General features: G+C 38.8%; 1 long non-coding RNA gene and 1 pseudogene across 3 annotated transcripts in view; both read right to left on the bottom strand.

The window, feature by feature from the left end:
- Positions 1-17,109, bottom strand: part of LOC140620410 (uncharacterized) — a 123,212-nt gene continuing 106,103 nt past the window's right edge. For 2 of the 3 annotated variants that reach the window (XR_012020197.1, XR_012020196.1), the window contains exons 4-5: positions 10,264-10,389; positions 1-1,213 (exon numbers count right to left, since the gene is read on the bottom strand). This is a non-coding gene — a long non-coding RNA (uncharacterized lncRNA). The remainder of the gene's footprint in view (positions 1,214-10,263; positions 10,390-17,109) is intronic. The other variant, XR_012020198.1, reaches the window with a different exon arrangement.
- LOC140619898 (small ribosomal subunit protein uS2-like) lies at positions 14,052-16,430 on the bottom strand (annotated as a pseudogene).

The raw sequence follows: 17,109 nt of genomic DNA on the forward strand, positions 1-17,109 counted from the left end.
TATATTTTTCAATTTTATTAATCAATAAGAGACAACAGATCCAGTTAAAAAATAGACAGACTCACACACTAGACAAAGATAAAATCCTATTGGCCAATAAGTATATAAAAAGCTTCTTCAGGGGATCCTTGGGTGGCTCAGTGGTTTAGTGCCTGCCTTTAGCCCAGGGCATGATCCTGGAGTCCTGGGATCCAGTCCCACGTTGAGTTCCCTGCATGGAGCCTGCTTCTCCCTCTGCCTCTGTGTGTGTGTGTGTGTGTGTGTGTGCCCCTCTCATGAATAAATAAATAAAATCTTAAAAAATAATAAAAATAAAAAGCTTCTTCATTGCATTATAAAAAAAGAAACGAAAGCTGAAACCACAATGACATAGCACCATACACTCACCAGATTGATTAAATATTTAAAGTCTTAAAGGATTGACAAGAAAGTGGGACAAAACAATTCTAATAACTTGCTTGTGGAAGAATAAATTAGTACAACACTTCAGAAAAATAGTTTTAACATCTGAAGATATCAATATTTTATGACACAGCAAATTCCACTGCTAGGTACACATACAGAGTGTATGTATGTATAGGCATACCACTGTGCATGTAGAAGAATGTTGACAGAATCATAGTTCATTATAGCCAAAAATATGAATTAAATTTCCATCAACATTTAGTGAATAAACTGATGTACTTTTAAAATAGAATACCATACAGCCACAAAGATTAACAAACTATAACTACATGCCACAAGATTGAAAAGTACTTCAATCATTATGTTGCAGAAGCTAGATATAAATAATGGTAGGTTATACCTATGTATCAATTTTCAATTTTAGGAAAGCCAAATTTATATGAGAAATAAAAAGAAGAGCAAGTTATTGTCATTAAAATGAGTAATGTATTGGTTATCTATTGCAGCATAACAAATCATCCCCAAACTTAGTGACTAAAAACAGCAAACATTTATTATCTCATAGTTGCTACAGATCAGGAATCCCAGTGTGTCTTAGATGTGTGCCTCTCACAGGCCCAGTCAAGGTGTTACAGGGGTTGTTGTCATCTCAAGGCTGGACTGGGCCAGGATCTTCTTCCAAGTTACTCATGTGGTTGTTGGCAGCCTCAGATCCTCAATGGCTGTTGACTGGAGATATCAGTTCCTTGTCCCTTGGACCTTTCCATAAGGCAGCTTACAACATGGCAGCTCTTCTGCTGAACAAAGACTAGGAGAGGGATAGGGAAGAACAGAAAATGAGAAAGGAGAAATAGAAACTACCACCGGACCTAATCTTAAAAGTGCCACAGCATTGTCTATCCTGGATTCTATTGGTTTGAAGGAAGTCAACAAGTCCAGCTCATACTGAAGGGAAAGGAATTACACAAGAATATGAATAACATTGGAGGTCATCATAAAGGCTGCCTATACCACAGGCAGTTATTACCACTAGAAGGAAGAGGAGTCCTGTGACCACAAAGTGAAAAAAGTGACAAAGGAGGGCTTCTGAGATGTTGGCAGTTGTATTTCTTCATACATATGAAATTGTGTGTGTGTGTGTGTGTGTGTGTAAAACACTCTTCAGTATGTATGTTATAATTTGCCCCAAAGGAAGAAGTAGGAAATTACTTATGTGCAGAAATTACTGATTTGAATAATAAAAAATATCTTAAACATCTTTATACCTAAAATCATTATTTAATAAATTAAGAGAAAAAATTTGGCAGTAAGAATAGCACAATGATGAGATCACTAAATTCCTTCCTCTATTTAGACCTTATATAAGCCAATTACTAAAAAATACTAAAATCACTAAAGTAGAAAAATAGGCAAAAATATAAGTAGTTCTTAGAAGAGAGTATGCACACACGCAAAAACCCAATAAGCATATAAAAATGTTCAACCTTACTGCAAAAGTGCAAAAACTACAACAGAAAAAAAAATTCATGCTTCTTAAATTAACAAATGTTAATGTTTTGAAGGACAGCTCCCACTGGTGGGGAGCACGTGATGTATCAAGGCTCTCATGCCCTCTATTAGGGCTATGTCTGTCAATTGGATGATATATCAGGATTTTTCAAATTCAAACTGCATTACCATATTCTTGAGCATCACTCATTTTAAGATTTAAATAGTATAATTGTATTATATAGAATTTGAAAATTACTAAATGAAAATTGATATTCTATAATCTATCTTTATTACCACCCAATTGGTATCATTTTTATTCATTTCCTTGAAAGATCTTTTGAAATCAGTGTTTTACATAGCTGTAATTACAGCATACTTAGTTGTGATTTTCAGTGAATAATATATAAATTTTTTCCATGTTGTCCTGTATTTTATTGCCACAAAGTGTTCCTTGGAACAAAAATAACATGGCTTATTTAATTATTGTTCCATTTTGAACATTTAATTTGTTTTCATAAATTTTATTCTTTTTCAATAATGTTGCATAAACATCCTTCAGATAATTTTGTCCCCCTGTACTAGATGATTTCTTCAGTAGAATTCATGAAATGGTGTAAGTTAATAGTGCTTTCTCAATGCTTGATATAGTCAAACTAATTTCTAAATGTTTGAGTGAACTTATAAAGTCATCAAGGAAGCATGAGAATGAATTTAAGTCCATTTTGACAGCCATGGATATTATTATTCAATAATAGTGGTCTTTTTTTCTAATTTGGTGATTCAAAAAAGCTCTTTTTTACCCAGGCTTCTGATAAACTTTAATAGAGGAAAACTTGAGTTAGCCATGCTCCTCAACAGTTAACATTCTAGGACCAGCTTCAAATTGTCTGACACAAGGACAATTAGAAACAGAATACCAGCACTGAAGAAACACAAACAATTCTGAGAGAATATTATGAGCAATTATAGGCCAATAAATTAGGCAATCTGGAAGAAATCGATGCATTCCTAGAAACATATAAACTACCAAAACTGAAACAGAAAGAAATAGAAAACCTGCACAATTCTAAAACAAGCAAAGGAGTTGAATCAGTAATTAAAAATCTCCCAAAAAACAAGAGTCCAGGGCCAAATGTCTTCTCAGTGGAATTCTACCAAACATTTAAAGAATAATTAATACCTATTCTTCTGAAACTTTTTCCAAAAAATATAAATGGAAGGAAAACTTCCAAACTCATTAAATGAAGCCAACATTACCTTGATCCCAAAACCAGACAAAGACCCCACTAAACAGGGAAATTACAGATTAATATCCTTGATAAACATGGATGCAGAAATTCTCACCAAGACAGTCACTAATAGGATCCAACAGTACATTAAAAGGATTATTCACCATGACCAAGTGGAATTTATCCCTGGTTCAACACCCTCAAGTCAATAAATATGATACATGACAGTAATAAAAGAAAGGACATGAACTATATGATCTTCTCAATAGATGCAGAAAAAGTACTTGACAAAATACAGCCTCCTTTTTTGATAAAAACTCTCCACTGTGTAAAGATACAGGGAACATACCTCAATATCATAAAAACCATATACAAAAGACCAACAGTGAATATCTCATCAATGGGGAAAAATAGAACTTTTCGTTCAAGGTCAGGAACACGACAGGGATGTCCACTTTGACCAGTTGCTCAACACAGTACTGGAAGTCCTAGCTTCAGCAATCCAACAACAAAAAGAAATAAAAGGTATCAAAATTAGCAAAGAAGAAATCAAACTTTCACTCTTCACAGATGACATGATAATCTGTGTAGAAAACCCAAAAGATGCCACCCCAAAATTGCTAGAACTCATACAGGAATTCAGCAAAATTGCAGAATATAAAATCTATGCATGGAAGTCAGTTGCATTTCTATACTATAACAATGAGACAGAAAAAAAGAGAAATCAAGGAATCAACCCCCTTTACAATTGCACCAAAAACCATAAGATACCTAGGAATAAACCTAACCAAAGAGGCAAAGGATCTGTACTCAGAAAACCATAGAATACCCATGAAAGAAATTGAGGAAGACATAAAGAAATGGAGAAATATTCCATGTTCATAGATTGGAAGAACAAATGTCATTAAAAAGTCTATGCTACCCAAAGCAATCTATACATTCAATGTAATCCCTATCAAAATATCAACAGCATTTTTCACAGCACTAAAACAAACAATCCTAAAATTAATGGATCATTCCCCCCATCATTCCACAAGACCCTGAATAGCCAAAGTAATGTTAAAAAAGAAAACCAAACTTAGAGGCATCACAATTCCAGACTTCAAGGTGTATTACAAAGCTGTAATCATCAGGAAAGTACAGTACTGGCACAAAAACAGACAAGTAGATCAATGGAACAAAATAGAGAACCCAGAAATGGACCCCCAATTCTGTAGTCAACTAATCTTCAGCAAAAGAGGAGACAATATCCAGTGTAAAAAAAGACAGTCTCCTCAACAAATGGTGCTGGGAAAATCAGACAGCCACATGCAGAATAATGAAATTGGACCATTTTCTTACACCATACATAAAAATACACTCGAAATGGATGGAAGACCTAAATGTAAGACAGGAATCCATCAAAATCCTAGAGAAGAACATAGGCAGAAACCTCTTTAAACTTGGCCACTGCAACTTCTTGCTAGACACGTCTCCAACGGCAAGAGAAGCAAAAGAAAAATAAACTATTAGAACTTCATCAAGATAGAATATTTTTCCATCTCTTTGTGTCTTCCTCAATTTCTTTCAGAAGTGTTCTGTAGTTTTTAGGGTATAGATCCTTTACCTCTTTGGTTAGGTTTATTCCTAGGTAGCTTATGCTTTTGGGTGCAATTGTAAATGGGATTGACTCCTTAATTTCTCTTTTTACAGTCCCATTGCTAGTGTATAGAAATACCACTGAATTCTGGGCATTGATTTGTATCCTGCCACACTGCAGAATTGCTGTATGAGTTCTAGCAATCTTGAGGTGGAGTCTTTTGGGTTTTCTATATAGAGTATCATGTCATCTGTGAAGAGCGAGAGTTTGACTTCTTCTTTGCCTATTTGAATGCCTTTTATTTCTTTTTGTTGCCTGATTGCTGAGGCTACGACTTCTAGTACTATGTTGAATAGCAGTGGTGAGAGTGGACATCCCTGTCTTGTTCTTGATCTTAGGGGAAAAGCTCCCAGTGTTTCCCCATTGAGAATGATATTTCCATGCTCATGGATTGGAAGAATTAATATTGTGAAAATGTCAATACTAGCCAGGGCGATTTATACATTCAATGCAATCCCTATCAAAATACCATGGACTTTCTTCAGAGAGTTGGAACAAATTATCTTAAGATTTGTGTGGAATCAGAAAAGACCCCGAATAGCCAGGGAAATATTAAAAAAGAAAACCATAGCTGAGGGCTTCACAATGCCAGATCTCAGGTTGTACTACAAAGCTGTGGTCATCAAGACAGTGTGGTACTAGCACAAAAACAGACACATAGATCAATGGAACAGAATCCAGAATCCAGAAGTGGACCCTCAACTTTATGGTCAACTAATATTTGACAAAGGAGGAAAGACTATCCACTGGAAAAAAGACAGTCTCTTCAATAAATGGTGCTGGAAAGTTGGACATCCACATGCAGAAGAATGAAACTGGACCACTCTCTTGCACCATACACAAAGATGATAAACTCAAAATGGATGAAATATCCAAATGTGAGACAAGATTCCATCCAAATCCTAGAGGAGAACACAGGCAACACCCTTTTTGAACTTGGCCACAGTAACTTCTTGCAAGATACATCCATGAAGGCAAGAGAAACAAAAGCAAAAATGAACTATTGGGACTTCATCAAGATAAGAAGCTTCTGCACAGCCAAAGAAACAGTCAACAAAACTAAAAGACAACTTACAGAATGGGAGAAGATATTTGCAAATGACATATCAGATAAAGGGCTAGTATCCAAGATCTATAAAGAACTTATTAAACTCAACAGCAAAGAAACAATCCAATCATGAAATGGGCAAAAGACATGAACAGAAATCTCAGAGGAAGACAGAGACATGGCCAACAAGCACATGAGAAAATGCTCCGCATCACTTGCTATCAGGGAAATACAAACCCAAACCACAATGAGATACCACCTCACACCAGTGAGAATGGGGAAAATTAACAAGGCAGAAAACCACAAATGTTGGAGAGGATGTGGAGAAAGGGGAACCCTCTTGCACTGTTGGTGGGAATGTGAACTGGTGCAGCCACTCTGGAAGACTGTGTGGAGGTTCCTCAAAGAGTTAAAAATAGACCTGCCCTATGACCCAGCAATTGCACTGCTGAGGATTTACCCCAAAGATACAGATGCAATGAAACGCCAGGACACCTGCACCCCGATGTTTCTAGCAGCAATGTCCACAATAGCCAAACTGTGGAAGGAGCCTCGGTGTCCATCGAAAGATGAATGGATAAAGAAGATGTGGTCTCTGTATACAATGGAATATTACTCAGCCATTAGAAATGACAAATTCCCACCATTTGCTTCGACGTGGATGGAACTGGAGGGTATTATGCTGAGTGAAATAAGTCAATCGGAGAAGGACAAACAGTATATGGTCTCATTCATTTGGGGAATATAAAAAATAGTGAAAGGGAATCAAGGGGAAAGGAGAAAAAATGAGTGGGAAATATCAGAAAGGGAGACAGAACATGAGAGACTCCTAACTCTGGGAAACGAACAAGGGGTGGTGTAAAGGGAGGTGGGCAGGGGTTGGGGGTGACTGGGTGACAGGCACTGAGGGGGGCACTTGATGGGATGAGCACTGGGTGTTATGCTGTATGTTGGCAAATTGAACTCCAATTAAAAAAATAAATAATAAAAAAAGAACTTTATCAAGATAAAACCTTCTGCACAGCAAAGGAAACAGTCAACAAAACTAAAGGCAACCTACAGAATAGGAGGAGATGTTTGCAAATGTCTTATCAGATAAAGGGCTAGTATCCAGGGATGCCTGAGTGGCTCTGGGGGTGAATGTCTCCCTTTGGCTCAGAGAGTGATCCTGGTCCAGGGATCGAGTCTCACATTGGGCTCCCTGCATGGAGCCTGCTTCTCCCTGTGCCTATATCTCTGCCTCTCTTTCTGTGTCTCTCATGAAGAAATAAAATAAAAATAATCTTTAAAAAAAAAGATAAAGGGCTAGAATCCAAAATATATAAAAAACTTATTGGGATCCCTGGGTGGTGTAGCAGTTTGGCGCCTGCCTTTGGGCCAGGGCGCGATCCTGGAGACCCGGGATCGAATCCCACATCGGGCTCCCGGTGCATGGAGCCTGCTTCTCCCTCTGCCTGTGTCTCTGCCGCTCTCTCTCTCTCTCTCTGTGACTATCATAAATAAATAAAAAAAGAGTCTCTTATAAAAAAAAAGAACTTATTAAACCCAACACCCAAAGAACAAATAATCCAGTCAAGACATGGGCATTCACATATCAGCTGGTGGAAGCACAAGTGACACAAATGGGAAGTGAAAGCAGTCTCACCTGTGAGGGTCCTGAGTTAGGATTAGGGTTAAGCTCATCATTATCATGCAGTGGTATACATTAATTCTTTCTTTTTTTACTGATATTTTTTATTTCAGTTAATTAACATATAATGTATTATTTGTTTCAGAGATAGAAATCAGTGATTCATCATCAGTCTTATATAATACCCAATGCTCATTACATCATATGCCCACCACATATCTGCAATTTGTTCTCACATCCTTCAGAAAAATATAGAATAATGTGTATGTATGTAGATGTGTAGAGTGAGAATGTCAAAGGTATACAGAAATCTTTTGTATTCTTCCTTCAAATTTTTGCACATTTGAAATTATTTGAAAGTAAAAATTTTTAAAAACTAATTTTCTGATATCTTTTTTCCAGTTTTATTGAGAAATAATTTACAGACATTACTGTATAAGGTTTAAGTTGTACAGAATCATGATTTGATTTACATGTAAAGTAAAATGATGACCACAATAGGTCTAGTTAGCATCCATCATCTCATGTAGACACAATAACAAGAAAAAAAACAATTCTTGTGATGAGAACTCTTAGGATTTACCCTTTTACCAACTTTCCTGTATACCACAGAGCAATGTTAGCTGTAATTTTCATGTTGTACATTATATCCCTAGTATTTATCTTATAACTGGAAGTTTGTACCTTTTGACCACTTTCTTCCAATTCCCCTTTCCTCAACATCCTGCCTCTGATAACTATAAGTCCAAACTCTTTTTCTATGAGTTCAGTGAGTGTTTTTGTTTTTGTTTTTGTTTTGTTTTAGATTCTACCTAGAAGTGAGATCATACAGTAGTTGTCTTTTCTGACTTACTTCACTTAGCATAATGCCATCCAGGTCCAAACAAGTTGTTTACTTGTTTTTTATAGCTGAATAATATTACACTGTACATATATACCACAACTTCTTTATGCGTCATCAATGAACATTTAGCTTGTTTCCATGTCTTGGTTATTGTAAATAATGCTGCTATGAACATGGGAGGTATGCAAATATCTTTTTCAGTTAGTATTTTCATTCTCTTTGGTTATCTTCCCAGAAGTGAAATTGCTGGATCAAATGGTATTTCTATTTTTAATTTTCTGGGGAACCCTATACTATTTTACACAGTGGTTGCACCAATTTACAATCCCACTAACAGTGCACAATGTTTTTTCTCACATCCATGCCAGTATTTTCTATCTCTTATCTTCTTGGTGGTGACCATTCCAGCATGTGTGAGGTGATATCTCAATTTTGGTCTTAATTTGCATTTCCCTAATGACTAGTGATGGTGAGCATGTTTTCATATATCAGTTGGCCAATCATATATCTTCTTTGGAAAATGGCTACTTTTTATAAAAAATAATATGTGGCATTTATGAACTACAAAGAAAATACATATGAACAAAAAAAAGTATAGAAAACATCATACTTCTAGTCATCAGAACTAATTACTCTTAACTTTTTGGTATATATTATTTCAATATTCCTAAACTTTCTAATGATTGAGAAGTCAACATTAGTTCCCGGCAAGAACCCTAGATCCCTCCATTAGCAGAGCAAAGAAAATGAGCAGATAACAAGGACTCCAATTTTGCATCTTGAGAAGGTATCAATGGAGATATTCCCTCACAGTGTCTCACGAGGAACAATTGCCCCTGCACATGTTGAGAATGACCTAGAGAAAAAGGCAAACTGAAGGCCACTCCTGCACATCTGCCTAGACACACATGGATACGCAACTCAGAAAAGAGGTGGGTGAGGAGAAGGGAGAATCCATTCTCAACAACTCTCAGGAAACATCTGTTCCAGGTCACAGAGGGACCACACAGAATTCTGACTATATTAATGGATCCTTCTCACTCAATCTCATTTAAGCTCCTGGTTGCACAACTATCTTACTATAAACTTTAAGAATCTAAGAACTATGCTTCGCAGGATTTTCCAGTGCCATGGAGGACTAGAAAGAGGAACAGGAAAATCTAAGCCAAATTAATTACAAAGTTTGTGCTTTGTCTCCGTGGATAGGTTTATAAAGATACAGAAAAGAGTGTGCTAAATGAGAAATGATGGCACCATAAACCACAGCATAGGAGAGCAAACATGGAAGAGCACCCTGATGTTATAGGTATTGAGAGGGACAGCTGGCAAGAGTCAGTGGTTGACTGGACGTGTGTGAAGAGGCAGGACAAGGAGGCAAGGACAGAAAGATTGAATATGATGAAAAAAAAACACAATCACAGAGAATTTCAAACATTGTAAAAGTTCTAAACATCAACATAATTTATATTTGAAGCGTTATATTTGTTTATACTTAAGAAAGCAACCTTGACTTTTGGGACTTTTCAAGTTAATGGATTTAGGTTAATCTTGGCCAAGTGTCTGTTCCTGATATGGTTGGATCTTGGGCAAACTTACTTAACTTCATTATAATTTAAAGCTAGTTGCTAGGTAACTATATCCAGGGTTCTTTCTGATCCCTAGATCAAGATATCCGTGCCAAAATGTAGGTAAGCTAATTTGAAAGTTAGAGAGAGTTGATACACTTTTATGAGAACTTTAATCATCTTCCATCTGTGGAACTATCTGTGGAACTATCTCTGCATGAAAAAAGTTAGATATTTTCCCACAGAAGCTGAATGATCGTTTGCCCGGTACACTTAGCCCTTGTTTGTAAAACATGAGGAAATAGAGTAGGCTCCTCCCACTGAATGACCAACAACTCTCTGTCCGTGGTTTCATGAGGCCAAACAGTTACAGAAGAGTGAGGAGCATCATGTGAGCTGAAACTACAAATACCTTTTCCTGGAGCTTCTTATTGAAGAAATGGTAAGTCAAAGGAAAGAGCTTAAGTTGGTGAGGAAGAGAGCAGCCCCAGGAGGGTTGCCATGGTGATGGGCTTGTAGGCAGGTAAGTTAGGTATCCCTGGAAAAAGAAAGATAAGACATAGGTATCTTAATATAAGAGACATCATTTTAAGCTCCCCAGCTATTTTGTGATCTATTCCTGACCAGCACTATGTGTCCAAGCACATTTCTTGCAAAACTGCCTGGGATATGTTCAAATTGCAGAAAAATAGACTGCAATTGTTAAAGACTTGAAGGAAATAAAGAGAATGCAAAAACTCAAGTGTCTACTGACAGGCCACAAAATAGCCTGACCATATCAGAGACAATAAATCAATAGTAAAACAATTTCAGAAGTAAAGATTGACCTAACACAGATTCTTGAGTCCTTTTTGCTGGATTTAAATCCCTCTGAGCACTCAAGCTCCATACTAACTGGATCCAGAGAACTGTTGATGTGGATGGACCCTTGCTGGCCCCAGTGACCTCAATCAAACAGGACCTGGTTTTTGTTGACCTAGGATTACTTTGGCTCCAATTCTGCACTGAACTCTCCTTTGCCAAGCCCTTCCACAAATATGCCTGCACTCTCCACCTAAAACTTCCTTAATTTTGTTGTGGCAGAAGGCGTGGGCACTGACTTGGGAAATATTCATGGTGTTCTCCTTACTTGTTACAAGTAAAACCCTTCTTCTTCCCACTCTTTTGGCTTGACCTCCACCAGGAGGTAAACAGGTTCAGGACAACTGACTTTGTCATTGGGACTCTGGGTCTGTCTGTAGGAACCAAGAAAGGAATGGGATAACTAAAGGTGGAAACACAGTGCCTAGAGGACACATGAAAGGCATCCTATTTATGAAGTTACTTGTCAGCGTTGTTCTGGGTCTTGTATAGGTACTGATTAGTGATCAACATCCTATGAATAAAAGCATTCACTGTGCATATATTTTTCTAACGGCATGATACAAATATAATGGTAAATACTTCCTGTAGATTTATCTGACCAAAAAAGCCACAAAAAATATAGTGTATCCATAAAGACTATAGAGAAGCGTGTTAAGTGCGAATGCTTATATTGGAGAAATAAAAAAGAATACTTTGGAGAAAGTCACCAGAATAGGGCCATGCATCAAAACATACTTCACAAATTATATATGAACAAAATATGCCTGAGACATGGTGCAGTTGATGCAGTAAACAAAATCAAATGAGACCAGCGAATGTTTCCCATAAAATCCTGATGGTGCATTCAGTCACTCCCTTTTCTTTGACTTTATTTTTCTCATTAAAATCCAATCTATGACACATTTAAAGTTCTTTCCCACCTAACAGTAACATCAATAAAGCAATAAGCTGCATACACCCTAGGGGAGAATACTAAGTGAAGACTCTCTGATTTCCAAACTCTATATAACACCTCAATTGACACAACCTAAGATCATTACTGATTACACAAATCTGACACACTGCCTGGTAGGAGTGGGTAAGATATGTTGATAATAAATACAAGAATGTTGAGAGTCACATAATTATTTCCTGTCTTATGGGGAAGAAAAAGTTTTAAACAATTCAAAATTAAGCTTGAGGGAAAATTACTTCTATCCTGGATGGCTAAAAGCATGGATGGCAACTTAGCCCATACTATTATAATTTTTGAACTAAATCTGGTTTTCTTGCCAGGCTTTTCTTACTTAGGCTTTTTAATTCATCAGTATTCTTGCCTGAAAGCTCAAAAACGAATCATCTTTTTCATGCTGTTGCCAATAAGTTTAGCTATTCTCAGAAGCATTCCCCTCTTCCAATAGGAACCTACAAATACAGAAAGTACCCTAAATGATTTAAGATCTTCTTTTCATTTCTATTTACTACCATGGGAAAATAAGAATTCAATTTAAAAATATATTTACAAAGAAGCTCATCATCTCCTTAAGTGAACTTATTGTGGGATGTTTCCATGCTTCTCCCTAAGCAAGGTCAACATGCTATATAACTGAAGCTAAGGGAAATTCACCCTTGATAATATGTTGGACAAAGGATAGAAGGAGGTTGCCATGCCACTTCTGTGGTATTTGTGCTGCCAGGAAATAGGGCTTAATGGCCTTAGTGCAGTACTGTCATTCTTTTTAAAATGTCAGGTTTGGAAGAATCACGAATTGAGGGCGAGCCCATAAGGAACTCATCAGCTCATACAGGAGAAAACAGTGAACAGGTAGTGACAGCATAATAAATTTCTTAGCATGTACAAAGAAAGGGAGTTTACTCACTAACAATTGAAGAGGTGATGAGGTTTCCCAGTAGACCCCACTTGTAAACTGCAGTGTAGAAGAGAGGGATAAAAAACCACGTAGGGATGGAGATAAGGAAGGCAGAAGGCAAAAAATGGGAAGGAAATTCCAGGTAATGAACGTAGCACATGGAAATGTTAGAGGTTAGCAGCATGAAGCTTGGAGAAAGAATCCTGCATTCAGCCTGAGCAGCAGAATTTCTCCAGGTGGGCCCAAGGGCCACCTCCACATGAGTCACCCAGCTTGTTGCAATGCAGCTTCCCAAGCCCTAAAACCCATGTACCATCTCAGAATCTGGAGCCCAGGACTTTGTATTTTAAATAAGCATTCCAGAGAACTCCTAAGCCCTGGATCGTATATCCTTAAGGAAGGCATTAAGTCTGGGAAGGGAGGAAGTGGCAATAGAGGATTCTGGTAAGGTGAGCAGTGTTGAACCACAAGATCCTTGAACACTAAAAGTTTGGGACTTGGGACTTTCCTGAGTGCAACAGAGGACCCACAGCTAGAATCTACAGAACAAAAAGGGAACAGAATTCTACTTTAGAAAAATCATTTACAGGCAGTCTGGGAAAATGGATCGGAGCTGGGAAAGACTCGGTCAGAGTCATCAAGGGACAAAAAAGCTGAAGAGAAATAGTAAGAAAGCAGAACTGACTAGAACTGGTGATTGGTCTAATGGGATATGGCAGTGAAGGGGAGGGGACATGGTTTTAGAGACAGGGAGACATCAAGCATGATCCCTTCCTAGGATCCTGGCTTGAGTATTGTTTATAGGGTGCTGATCACAAGGGGTGGCAAGGTGAGTAAGTTCAGCTAAGTTCGAAGCATCTATAGAACTCAGGTTCAGGAGACATGGGATGTAATTAGAGACCTAGAATCATCAATACACAGATGGCAATATAGAAGCGTAGGGAAAATAAAAGTTTACGTTGGCACTTTTCTTCATAAACTAGAAAGTGGAGTTATTTTCCAATACTAAGAAAAAAAGGGAGGTGTCAGAGAATGAAGGAAATATACAACAGTCCCTATGAAGACACAAGAGAAAATGCAGATTAGGGAAACAGAAAGCATTAAAGGCTCATCAAATATGGAAGGACAACTCGCAGTGGCTCCAACTGTGCTGTGTCTCTCCCACAGCATTTGCCCACCAGTGGGGCAGGAATGGAGAAAGAAGGCAACTAGAATGCTAGGGACCTAGCCTCTCTGGATAAGCAGAGGGACTAGAGGGCCCTCTGGTCTTGAAGGCTCCTCTCAAGACTTCTTACTGTACTTCTTGCTGTTCTTACTCCCCAAATTCATATCTAGGAATAAAAACCTGCCATGTTTCTCTTTAGTGTGGTTCTACCTTGCTGTTGCTTGTTAGTTTCCCTGAGTGTGCATATGTGCACGCTAACATGCACACCCACCACCTTTCTGTGAACACATGCACGGACCCTTGACTACTTACCAGCCCTTCTTAGGCAGCAATGAATATTGAAATTTCTCCTATGTTATGGTTATATTTATCAATAGCCAAAAAGCTAGTGTGATGATTAAGCAGAACACTCAACAATTTGCAATCTCCTGATATCCTTCCAGTAAATTTTCTCAATTTTTTTTTATTTTTTATTTTTAGAAACTGTTTATTTTCCGTCAACCTTATTTCCATTCTGTTCCTTCTGTGGAAGAGCAGCTTAAGACCACTCAGTGGTGTTCCTACCCATTCAGTGGCCTGAGCAGTGGGAGCTGCAGACCAATCTTCAGTGGCTGGCTGAGCGCTCCAGTCTTCAGTAGGGAACTGCTGAATAGGCACAGAGGGCACCTGCACGCCTTCAGACCAGTCTGCAACTTCAGGCTGAGTAGCAGTGAACTCAGGAGCTGGAGCCGTCCATTCACCCTGAAATTCCTCCTTAGTTACAGCCTTTTCAGCAGCGGCCTGTTTTTTTTTTTGTTTTTTTTTTTTTTTTTTTTTTTTTTATGATAGTCACAGAGAGAGAGAGAGAGAGAGGCAGAGACACAGGCAGAGGGAGAAGCAGGCTCCATGCATCGGGAGCCCGACGTGGGATTCGATCCCGGGTCTCCAGGATCGCGCCCTGGGCCAAAGGCAGGCGCTAAACCACTGGCGCCACCCAGGGATCCCCGGCCTGTTCTTCCTTTTCAATCTCTTCAGGATCTCTGTAGAAGTAGAGATCAGGCATGACTTCCCATGGGTGCTCACGGGAAATGGTGCCAAGCATGCGCAGGACTTCCCGGGCCAGCATCCACCCCATCAGACCCACTGAGTGAGCTCCCTTGTTGTTGCAAGGGATGGCAATGTCCACGTAGCGCAGAGGAGAGTCTGTGTTACACAGAGCAATGGTAGGCAGGTTAAGGTAAGATGCCTCTGTGAGAGGCTAGTGGTCAGCCCTGGGATCAGTAACCACCGGAAGCCTTGGCTCTGGGAAGGCTGCCTGGATCTGGTTAGTGAAGGCTCCAGGAGTGAAGCGGCCAGCAATAGGAGTGGCTCCAGTAGCAGCAGCAAATTTCAGCACAGCTCGCTGGCCAGTATTCCTGGATGATGTAACACCGACATCAGCTGGGTTTTCAATGGCAACAATGGCACGAGCTGCCAACAGAAGCTTCTCCCAGGTTCTCTTCAGATTTATGGTGTAGATACCATCACTTTTCCTTTTGTAGATGTACTGTTCCATTTGGAAGTCAAGGTTGGTGCCACCTAAGTGGGTTCCTGCTGCAAGGAATTTGAGGACATCCTCCTCCTTCATTTGCAGAACATCAAGGGCTCCGGAGATTGTTAAAGTTTCCCTTTAAGTTACGATGGGAACGCAAAACAACGCCGTATGGACCCTTCCCTGGGTAGCGCAGAAAGGCAAGTTTTCTCAATTTAAAAAATAATTCAGTCCTGCCTGCTTTCCCACTATGTTCACATCTTTCAAAATCTTCTAGGGTTCTGTAACGTAAACCGATGCTTTTTTTTTTCTGTCATTTGAAACTGTATTCTGATTTCATAGCTAATTACTACTTCCATCCCCATGTGACCAAGCATCAGTTTCTCTGCTCTCACCCTTCTTAGACATCTTCTTCTCTATGTTTCCATAATCTACTTACTCCACAGAGCCAAATATATCTATTTTTTAAAGACTTTATTTATTATTTACAAGAGACACAGAGAGAGAGACAGAGACACAGGCAGAGGGAGAAGCAGGCTCCTCACAGGCAGCCTGATGCGGGATCACCCCTGAGCCAAAGACAGACGCTCAACCGCTGAGCCACCCAGGCATCCCTTCCTTGTTTTTTTCTTTCTGGAAACCCTTTTAATTGTATGAATCCTCCATAATCCTCTAGTTTTCTTTCTTTTCTTTTTTTCTTTTTTCTCCTATTCTTTTCTCTTTGTTTTGTTATAATGTCCTGCAAGATTTCTTCAACTCTGTGTTCCAACACTTTTACTTGTAATATCATATTTAATTATTTTAAGAACTCCTTCTTCCGTTCATAAGCCCTGTTCTTTTTGTGTGTGCATTCAATATCTAATCTCTCTGAACACATTATATGGTTTTTTGAAGTTTTCTTCTGCTCCTGCATTGCAGGTATTGCTCTTTCTTGGTGTTTGTATTGGAGGTTCTCTACTTTTGTGTTGGTGATTTTCCTCAAGTAGGATTCTTTGCTGTTGGCTGATAGATCTAAGAACAGGGACAAATAAAGACCGTTGGAGTTTCTACGTATTTGGGCACACACATTGATTCCTGAGCCTCATTTAGAATGACTTGTTATTTCACTGGGAGATCTCCAGTTTTCAGAATCTGTGAAATATTTTGGGGGGACCACTGATTTTCTCCAGAAAACAATTGGCCAACCTCATGCTCACAGAGTATTAACCTGGGTGCTGATGTTCTAGAAGACCAGGATAGGGGGCTGGAGGATACTCCTTATTGAGCTTTCACCTCTCAACTTTTAGTGCTATACCTCACTGCCCTCTCAGTAGTGGTTGGTGTCCTAGTCGAGAGCCTCCCTGGTTCATTGCTTCCAGAGTGAACCCTCAGTGTTCTGTAGGGGAGGAGGAATTGGAGAAGATGGGAGTCTGTCTATGTGAGGTTAAGAAAGACTTAAGAGAGGAAGGGTCATGCTCATATAAAAGATTAGCAGCTGGCATTATTTTAATTTTAATATCACTTTTGAGCAATGTACTGATTTCCTTTTGGAAAATTACTTCTCCCTTTGTCACCTGCATGGCAGAGCAAATTGGGTGCCCATTTCCCACTTTGGAAGCAAAGAAGCTGCTTTTTCTTTCCACTCCCTAATACATCCAAGGAGCAGAGACATGACTTAAACTCAGTCAATCACATGGTTTGTCCTTGAGGGAACATGATATAGAGAGGTATTTTCATGGTTGAAGGTGGTGGCAGCATTCTGGCCACATTTTTCTGATACAAAAGATATTCTGTAAGTTCTAGAAAATAGAAAATATTTCTATTTCTAACCCTCTGGAGATGCTTCCATTCGTTCTTGTACATTCTTGTTCAAATTCAAGATTCTCAACA

The sequence above is a fragment of the Canis lupus genome, chromosome 28 (genome assembly GCF_048164855.1).
Source record: "Canis lupus baileyi chromosome 28, mCanLup2.hap1, whole genome shotgun sequence".
NCBI classification, from domain to species: Eukaryota; Metazoa; Chordata; class Mammalia; order Carnivora; family Canidae; genus Canis; species Canis lupus.